At 45.1% G+C, this 10,838-nt stretch overlaps 1 long non-coding RNA gene across 1 annotated transcript; it reads right to left on the minus strand.

Annotated features, from left to right (window-relative positions):
* Positions 1-884: 884 nt before the first annotated feature.
* LOC120962917 (uncharacterized) lies at positions 885-3,627 on the minus strand. The gene is made up of 2 exons (XR_006662538.2): positions 2,965-3,627; positions 885-2,667 (listed from the first exon to the last, which is right to left on the minus strand). It is a non-coding gene; the product is annotated as an uncharacterized lncRNA (long non-coding RNA).
* Between the last annotated feature and the right edge of the window lie 7,211 nt (positions 3,628-10,838).

Here is a 10,838-nt window from a genome sequence, read left to right on the forward strand (position 1 = left end):
CGAACTACTCCATTTTTTATTTGACCTTCTTGGGTTTTCTAGAAACGTACAAAATATCCTTTTCTTACAAACACTGAATTGCTATGTTAATTTAATTTGAACCTTTTGTTTTTTTTTCAAAAAGGGGAAAATCCTTGTACAAATATGTGTCTCTTTGTTTCTCAAAATTTTCGAACATTAAATTTTATTTAAATCTAAACTTTCAGAGTTACCATTTTTAGGTTTTCTTCTAGCTACACAAATATCGAACGTCTCGATTAAATTAATCTGACCTTCTTTTTGGTTTTATTTCTTTTTTTGTGTGTGTTTTAGTGTTGTCCTTTTTCTTCAGCATTTCCTCAACACTCATGCATGAACTTCTCTATTCGTCACCCCTGACCTTACGAATTTCCTTTTTTCATATGTATTAACTTTCATGGGAAGATCCTTGAATATTTGTTTTATTTCTCTTACTAAAAGACACATGCATTTTTTGTCTTGTGTTTGCACAAAACAAGCTATTACTTGTGTCCCAATTAAAAAAGCTAGTGAATTTCTCCATCACACACATGTTTTTCTGAACCTCACCACACATTTTCTGAACGTCAACCTCACCACCACACACACACATACATGCTCCTTCTCCATTATATTTCTGACCTTTATGCGCACAAATCTACACAAACAACAACGTGCTTTGTCAGATCATGAAAAGAGCATAACAAAGTTGCACTGTGCAGTGACATCGAACTAAAGCGGTTGTCCAGGCCGAACTTCTGTGTATAGATATGGTATTTTTGAAAATTTGACTGAATGGAGCCTGTCCTCCATGTGATGTTCTTCCCTACATCAATTATGTACGTGTACAGGAAGATGAATACTATAGGAAAAACAGGAGTGTTCCGTTCTTTTTATAGACTTTTTGAATTGGTATTTTAATTTAATTCAAACTTGTTGGTTTTTATCGGTTTATAAAAATTTGAGTTTTTTACCAACGTCGAACTTATCCGTTACTTTAATTTGAACTTCTTAGTTTTATTCTTAGAGAAAAATATGGTTTTCAAAAGAGCATGAAATATAAGCCGATTGTGATACTGGAACATTTTACCGTTCACGCAACCAAAAAATGCAACATTTTCTACGAAACCCACATGAAAGGAATGATTTTGTCATGGCATTTTATTGGTTTTAAGTTCCTGACTTCTTTTGGTTTTGTCATGCTAACTTTTTTATTAGTTTCCTTTCAACCTCCAAAACAACAACAGCTTGGTAATTGAACTTCCGTATTTTTTTCATGAAGTTTGGTAATTGAACTTCTGTATTTTTTTACTTTCCTATTTTTGTTTTATACTATATATTATGTACTGAATGAAGTTTGGTAATTGAACTTCTTGTATTTTTTATGTGAATTCCAGATATTTAACATTTCCTACATTTTTTTTCAAGAGAGAATCCTTGAAACTTTTTTACTGGATGATTTAACATTTCCCACTCCACACCTTTTGCCGCAGAATGTGTAATTTTTTCAAGATTGGACTATTGTACAGATCAAACAAGGGCCAAAAGAATTTTTTGGTACATACCACATGATAAACAACACAACTGTTTTTGATACAAAGAAGATGCATTCACATATACACAAACAAAGTATCGATGATACACTTGATCCATCCACAATTAACCCGTGCAAAAATTTCATCAGTACAAGAGCGACGTGGTCGATGTCCGGTAATGTGAGGATTCGCCAATCTGAACCGAAGTAATAAGAAGTGTTGAAAATCGCTCACACTGTCTCTCACCAAATCTTTTCCTGAACTCAAATACCTACTGAAACTCAAATACCTGCAAAAGTATGAGCCCAAAAGAAGAAGGACCTGGGCCTCGTCCGGGCGCAACAGCAGTGGGAACCGGGTGGCTGAGCCGAAATTCTTGGGGCTCCGCAGTTGAACGTCAGAGCTGGCAGCGGCAAAACACGCTGAGTGCTGTGGTGATGGGGCCCCACTGGGAGGAGGCTACGTGGTGGCAGGGGACCATGGGTCAGGTAAGACCTAAAATAGTTATGTTTAGTAGTCAGCACAAAGATTGAAAAGGTATCACTTTAGGCATTAGGCAGGATAACTATGTGCATAATATGCTCCAATATATTGCAACTACTTCGTGTGAGGACTGTATGCCACGACTCAAAATCAGAAAATAACAATATACTATGCTAGTTCACATAACTTCACTCAGTCAGAGCACGAAGGATAACATAAATAGTTGAATGATGAATGCCCTCAATATTATGACAAGGAACATCTAAATTCCCAGCTCACTTCCGTGAAAAACACACATAATATGTCACTGTTTCTTGCTCTTTTTTATCAAGTATAAGCATTGACTGAATTTCCAAATTCAGTGGTGGAGCTATGCAATGACACAATAAAGAAAACATGCACACAAATTCAGAGAGTTCAGAAGCTCCAAAGCTCATGTATACGGGGTACAGGTGTGTCTGTGTATGTGCGGCTGATTGCGTGGAAGAGGTGCTCAAGGACGGACGAGGTCGTCGGACGCACCGCCGGCATAGTTGGGGCGGAGGGTGGCGCCCGGTTGTAGTGCGGGATGCGGCGTCACCGTCACGCTCATCACCAGCACAGAGATGACCAAGGCGTACAACATGTCCGCACACTAGGACAGGACGATGACCTTCAACAAAATTTGCAGAGAACTTGAGCCATGGTGTATAAACATCACGTGTTTGATTTTTTAGAGCATCCTTGCTTGCAAGACAGAGTACTAATCTAATATCTAAGAGAACTTAATACTTGGGAAATAAAAATTGAAGAATCTGTAGGGAGAACTAAACTGGAACTGCTCATCTAGCGAGGCAATTCCTACCTTTTCATAAATTTTCACACGGAAAAAAAGAGATGCCACAAGCTCTGCTCAGTTTGGATTGAATGAAATTCCTCTAGCATATGTAAGAACTCGTAACTGAACTACCTTCTGCCGCTAACGATACAGGCAGCCTGGAGGATTTGTCTTAGTGCATACCACCATTTTTTGCGTCTCCATCGAGCCACAGTTGACCTAGCTTGTACTACAAGGGAGGAGGAGCCGCCATGAGAGTTTACAGAGGTCCACCATGGCTGCCAAGGGGAAGTTCGAGCGACCAGTTGCCGCGTGGAGAAGTTCGAGCGGCACCAGGGTCAATCCATGGTGGTGTCCGGATGCTGTTCAGCGTGGCAGCAGGTGACGCAGGGGTAGCCGGAGAAGCACCGCCTCCCCCACCTGAGCTAGCGGTGGACTGCAGCAGCAGCTAGCGAAGGACTGCGGAGGCAGCAGTAGCTAGCGGCGGACGGTGGTGGCACGATCTGGGGAGGGTGGCGGCGGCAGTGGCATGATCCGTGGAGGGCGAAGACAGCAGCAGCGGCGCCGTGATCCCTGGCGGCGGCACAATACAGGGCAGGGGCGACACGTGGGTCGATCCTCATGGCGGCGGACGGCGCGGCAGCCAATTTCCGGGGCGAGCGGCGGCTGGTTCCCGGGGCGGCGGTGGGGTTGGGCCGGCATCGGCGAGGGTGGGTGGTTGTATCGGAGATGGAGTGGGGGCGTGGGAAGGTTTGCTAGATCGGGGAGGGGCGTGGGGAGGTACGGTAGCGAGGTGGGTTCGGGAACATCCCGATCGGGCCGTATACAGGGCGAGTGTTATCAGAATAGTTATTCTAATCCTGTGATTAGAATAGTGTTGTCCTATATAATGTATATATATAGGGTCGGTCTATTATGATAACACCCCTTAAGACCATTATTCTGATAGCACCCACCTTATTCTGCACATCCCCTACCATATCGACGTTGCCCCTTCCTTCCCGGCCTTCTACCGCGACAGCGGCCTGGGAGCGCCGCCGCCCCTCCCCTCCCGGCCTTCTACCGCAGCAGCGGCCTGGGGGGCCGCCGCCCCTCCCCTCCCAGCCTTCTTCCGCGGCAGCGGCCTGGGAGTGATGCCGCCACTCCCTTCCCCGCTTTCTCCGGCGGCGGTGGCCTGGGAGCGACACCGCCACTCCCCTCCCGGCCTTCTTCCGCGGCGGCAGCCGGCAGCGATGTCGCCCCTCCCCTCGCGGCCTTCTTCCGCGGCAGCGGCCAAGTAGCGCCGCCGCCCATCGCCCCTCGACCTTCTTCCGCGGCAGCAACCGAGCAACACCTCCCCCGCTCGCATATCGGCCTTCTCCCGCGGTAGCAGCTCGGTAGCACCTCCGCTGATCTCCTCCGGGCCTTCAATTACCACAGCATTGAGCGGTGCATCTTCAATTACATGTCCCTCATCAGATGTGGATTGGTGCTGCCTAGACATCACACCAATTCGAGCAAGGAGGACTGTGCGCAAGGGTCCTGCATCCACGGCAGCTTCTTGGATTAAGGCGGCAACGACCTTCAGAGAAAATCCTCTGTCACCACTCACCTTGAGCAACGTCCAGACCGCTCATGAACTTCTGAAGGGTAAGTGGACTGCACGGGTGAACACAAAAGTTTTGCAGACGGACGAGAAGGGAACTCCCTCCTGCAAACGCAAGAAAACACTGCAACATGAGGTAAGCAGTACACTTCCTGAACTATCTCAGTTTACTTATTCCAGACAAAGCAGTACACACAGTCTAGTACACCTCCAAAAATGATGCAGTGCGGTTACTTCAGTTCGCGGTGAAAAAAATGCAGTGCACTTGCTTGGTTATGCAGTACGCTTGCTCGGTTATGCAGTACGGTTGTATAGGTTCACTACGGACAACGATGCAGTGTGATTACTTAAGTTCACCTTGCGGGGTGATGCAGTCAGCATGCATTAGTTCGCAGTACCCTTTCAAACACATTGCAGTTCGTATGATTCAGTTCATTTTACCTGACAATGCAGCTCGGCCATTTTGTGCAGGAAATGACGTTCATCAGATACAAAATGCCGCGCATAATTGACAATCCAGGGAACAACAACATTCAGAAGAGTAAAGCTTCTTCTGAAAGAGACACTGGCTGGGTTATCCCTGAAATTCCTCGAGGACTCTTCACAACAACAAACAGGGTGCAATACTCTCCGGAAGAAGATTTTTTCCCGGAAGAAGAGGTAGTCGAAGATGATGATGATGTCACCTTCATGTGGGAGGGCACTCACCGACAAGATAATGAAGATGATGACGATGAAGATGAGCCAATAACAGTTCTCAACCCAGAGTACAAACACGAGTTCACTACATTTGGATAGCATGCCCGAACAGACAATGATGATGTAGTTGAACATGATGTTGCAGCAGATGATGATTATGATGATGTGCTGCCACTCCAAAAATTTCAAACCAATCCAGTGAGACGTCACCACAACACTGGATTACCACCGCATCCACCTGCAACACCACAAAACAGGGCTCAGTGTCCACCTGCTGCACCAAAAAACAGAGCTCCGAGTAGACCTGCTGCATCAACTTCGACACTGCGACCACCAAGGGTGCCTCGGTCAGAAGTCAACGGTAGGTACAAATCCTCCTCACTATTGCTGCCGCGAGATCCTCAACTGCACAGATCTGCTATAACCCCGCCATGTCCAATGCAACCCGGCGAGCTGCAAACGCCATCAGATGAACGACATTACACACATGTAAGTTTATGTCCTGAAAAAATAATAATATTTGCAGTCCATTCAGATAACATTTTAGTGCACACTGATATTTCTTGTGAGGTTTGGCCTAACATCTAATACAGTCGATTCTTCTGAAAACTTAGGAACATTGCAGTGCTTTATTAAACTCGTATGCACTCCTCGTATTTAAACAGAACAAAACACTTCGTCTCATAGAGCATTACACTCGATGGAGGATAAAAACATGCCGCTGAACCTCATACCGGCCGCTGGAATGAAGTTCACCATGTACGACAAAACATGGGAGTTTTACAACACTTATGCAAGATATGCAGGGTTTGGCATACTCAAGAGGGCAAAACACAAGACAAATGCCTACATTGTCTGCTCAAGAGAAGGGACACACAAGCAGACTGTGTCAGATTATGACCGGAAACGTGAGAAGACATAAAAAAGGATTGGCTGCAAGACAAAAATTAGAGTCAAAAAGAGGAAGGATGGCAAATTTGTGATAGAAATGGTTGAACTCAACCACAATAACAAGATGCTAGAAAACTCTGGGATGCTTTTGCACATGCGCTCGCACAAAAGAGATGATCCTTTGATTGACCAGTTGGTGAAGGACATGCAGCTGGACAACCACACATACGCATAGATGATGTCAACGTTGTCGCGTATGTCCGGTGGTCTACAATACATGGGACATACTAGCCGTGAATGGGTCAACAAGTAAGCACGTCACAGAGCATATCGCTTGAGCATTCTGTCGGTAATTATTTCCTGTTTGATGAGATGAGTTTGCATTGCGTTTGAAATGCAAGAAACAGAAGTTTGCCAAAGAAGAGTCCCAAGATGACGTCAAGAAACTTCTGGATTTCTGCGAGAAGATGCAGAAGATAAACCCAGAGTTCTTCTATGATTATGACGTTGATGCAGATAACCATGTAAGAAAAGTCTTTTGGGCCAACGCAAGTTGCAAAGGATGGTATGAATATTTTGGTGACTGCGTTACATTTGACACGACATATAAAACTAACAAATTCCACATGCCGCTGGGAGTCTTCGTGGGAGTGAACCATCATCTACAGAGCACCATATTTGATGTCGCCCTTGTGTGAGATGAAACGATATCATCATTCGAGTGGGTTTTCAAAACATTCTTGATGTGTATGAACAACAAGCCGTCAATCTGCATGCTCACAGGTACAAAAAAACAACACATGTATACTTATGTTTTTTTGGTACACTTCTATTTCTTTCGTCTTTCTTACACACAAACAACTAATAAAAAAACACTATTTGTGCCTTCTCAAACCAATGTTCTTTGATGAAGGCAACATTAAAAACTCACCTCCCAGATACATTACATAAGTTGTGTCGGTGGCATATCATGAAGAAGTACAAAGACCACCTCGCCTTGTTGTATAAGGCGCACGAGAAACTCAAGGATGACCTCACTGTTGTGCTGAACCACCCACTAATGCCGTCAGAATTTGAACGGGCATGGAAGGACCTCATTCAGAAATACAACTTGCAAAACGACGAAGTGATGAATTCGCTGTGGGATGACAGGCACGAGTGGATCTCGGCTTACTACAAGGAAATTTTGTATGCTCGGATGACTTCCACGCAGAGAAACGAGAGCATGAACCGCATATTGAAGAAAAACTTCATCAAAAGAGAAGCATGATCTCTATCTATTTGCTCAACAGGTGGACAAGTGCATTCAGACCAGGAAGGCCGTCGAGCACGCAGAGATAGTAGCAATTGAGGTAAATAAAATGTCCATCAAAAACTGCTAAATATAACAAAAAAACAAAAATTTGATTTCTCTGATTCGTAATGTTGCATTTCTGATCATGCAGTCAGAGGTAAAGACAACAACCCAGTTTGGGTGTGAAGTTCAGCTATCAAAAGTGTATACAAGGGTAGTTTTTGCAGATTTCAAAGAAACACTCTACTGCAGCACTGCATTCAGAGCAGAACGGTGCCCTGAGAACCCGACAAAGTACCTCGTAGACCACTACAACAGATCGGATGCACTTGACTAGGCAAGGCATAATTTCCAAGTAGTCACTGATGAAGAGAAAGGTGTCTACGAATGTGAGTGCAAACTCTGGACACACACAAGTGCGACTTGCTAGCAAGAAAATCCTAATTTCTGATAGTCATGCATGAAAGCTCACTTACTGAACTTTAAAAGTCCACATGCATGAGTAATTCACAAAACAAAGTGAAGTTCACTTGCTTAAAATGAACAAATAACAAAAAATGTTTTTATTAATTTCATGCAGTTCACTTACAAAACAAAGAAAACATGTGTTGTCTGTAGGGCTCTTTTGTGTCCATGTGTTATGCATGCTTTCTCACCTGAGAGTACTCAAGATTCATGAGGTGTACATCATGAAAAGATACACCTGGAACGCAAGACCAAATGCAATGTTTGAAAAAAAAGAGACTACGAAGAAACAACACCAGATGGAAGTTTGCTTTTTTGTCGTAGAAAATTGCTGACAGAAACAGCAATCGACCTTGCAAACGGAGCGACAAGGTCCGACGTTGGGTGCCACAGAGCGTTGTTTGGTATGAGGGCACTGATCGAGGAAGTTGATGTGCTCAACGAAGAAGAAGAAGAAGAAGCAATACTAAAGCAAGCAGAGAAATCCCAACATGACAATAATACCGAGCAAGTAGAAAATATCGAACACATCGCAAATTGTGCAATAAAAAAGGAACAATTCTTCCAGCTCCTGTTTCAAACACAAGAGTAAGGAAAAAAGGGGGTGACACAACCCAAAAAAAGGTTGCATGCAAGGAGAAAAATGAAGACAAAAACAATAAGCCACAACCTGAGCTGGACAGTGATGGTCACCCACTGGGAATAAGAAGGTGCAAGACATGTAATGAAATCAGCGGCCATAATTCCAGGACATGTAAAAGAGGACATGAACAAGAAAACCATGGACATGGCGATGCACAACCAAACAGAGATTTCACGGATAACACTAAGAAATGGACGAAACCGAAACGTTGCAGCATCTGCAAAAAGAGGAAGAGACACAATTCAAGAAACTGCCCCAAAAGAACAAGATCAGAAAACGAGGAATACGAAGAAGATGAAATAACAGAAGAAGATGGTGACACAACTGAAGAAGAAATGACTTATGAAGAAGCAGATGAAGAAGAGGAGGATGAAGAAGAAGAGAGTGAAGAGGATGAAGAACATGAAGAAACTGAACAAGGAGTGGCTTATGAAGAAGCAGATGAAGAAGAGGAGGAAGAGGAAGAAGAGAGTGAAGAGGATGAAGAACAAGATGAAACAATGCCTACAAGACCACCAAACAGAAGACGGAAAACACAACGGAATGCTGCCGTGCAGAAACAACCGAGAACGACACCACATACAAAAAAAGAAGGTAGGAGCACGGAAGGATGCAGTTCACAATGTTGGAAAACAAAAGCCGCCATCAACCATCACGCGAGGAGCAAAGAAGGATGTCGTTCACAGCGCTGGAAAACAAAAGCCACCATCAACCATCATGCGAGGAGCAGAGAAGATTGCAGTTCACAGCGCTGGAAAACAAAAGCCGCCATCAACCAGCACGCGAGGGGCTACAAACACAACGGTGCAAAGACAAGAACGAGCTACACCGCCACGAAAAACAAAAGAAAGTGCAACATTAGACACACTCCAATCACTGCAAAGAAGCAGCAGGTTAACGAGCAAATAGATGCAGTTCAATAAATTAATCATATATATAGCAGTTTGCATATCTGTATGACTTATGTATCAGTTTAAATTTTGTGTAAACACAAATTTCCTGCTAACTATGAGTTCTTCAACTAAACCATACGAGAGAAATGATGTATACAGTAAACCATATATATAGTAGTCTGGAGTAAACTTGACACATTTTGATCCACAACCCATAAAAATGCAGTTAGCTCATAGACAACACGAAGTTCTGACTTATAATCCAAGCAGTTCAGATCACAAAAGTACTTATTACAAATCACATCAAAATATGAAGTGTTCGATACGCAAAAATACTTATTACAATCAGCCTCATAACCTTAACCAATCACGTCAAAGGTGATTCTAACCATACGATCCTCGAGTTCAAAGAAGTTGAGGACAACAACTTGCTGAGACTTCAAACCACTATCAATGACAAATTCCTTCCAGCCTTTCTGCAGATACAGCCGCCCATCAATGCCTACACGGTACTTGGCTGGTTTCAGGTGTCCATTGCCGATAACAACTTGGAGAATTCCCTTCTTCTTGAGCCGGGGATACCTAACAGCTCGTTGGGGTATTTTCTGCAAAAAATAATAAAATTGTTTGAGGACGATACTAGCAGTACAATTCTCATATTGTGCACAGAGCAGTAAAAACCTACACACAGTACAGACACGAGCTAGATGAAGTGCACAACAGTCCAACAAGCAGTACAGATAAAACGCTCACTAGTATGCAGTACAGAACATGCTAACCCTAACCCTAAAACCCTAAACCGTAACCTTAACCCTAAACCCAGAGCCACACCCCTAAGATAGACAGGGGTGACGGGGTGTGACGGACTCGCATCCACATGCGGCGCCGCGGCATGATGCAGCGCCGCCTGCTCCGGCTCGTTCCAGGCTTGGCCTCGCAGGGGGTGGGGAGGGGGGTCACGACCCCCCTACCCCCTCCCCACAACCCGCTCGGCCTCGCGCTAATGCATGCAGTGCGCTTGGTTCACACGTGCATTGCGGCTATTCTGTTTTTCAAACCCTAGAACGCACGCAACCCCAGAGCCACACCCCTAAGATAGACAGGGCGACGGGGTGTTAAGGACTCGCCTCCGCATGCGGCGCCGTGGCACGCCACGTCGCCGCCTGCTCCGACTCGTTCCAGGTTCGGCCTCACAGTGGGGTGGAAGGCGGGTCACCCCGCCCGACCTCGCGCTAACGCATGCAGTGTGCTTGGTTGACCGGCGCATTGCGACTATTCTGTTTTCCAAACCCTAAAACGCACACAACCCAAGAGGCACACCCCTAAGATGGACAGGGGCCGACGGAGTCTGATGGACTCGCCTCCGCATGCAACGTCACCTGCTCCGGCTCGTTCCAGGCTCGGCCTCGCAGGAGGGTGGGGAGAAGGGGTCACGACCCACCCCTCCCCACCCCCCGCTCCGCCTCGCGCTAACGCACGCAATGCGCTTGGTTGATAGGCGCAGTGCGGCTATTCTGTTTTCTAAACCCTAGAACA

Source organism: Aegilops tauschii, chromosome 4 (assembly GCF_002575655.3).
Source record: "Aegilops tauschii subsp. strangulata cultivar AL8/78 chromosome 4, Aet v6.0, whole genome shotgun sequence".
Lineage (NCBI taxonomy): Eukaryota > Viridiplantae > Streptophyta > Magnoliopsida > Poales > Poaceae > Aegilops > Aegilops tauschii.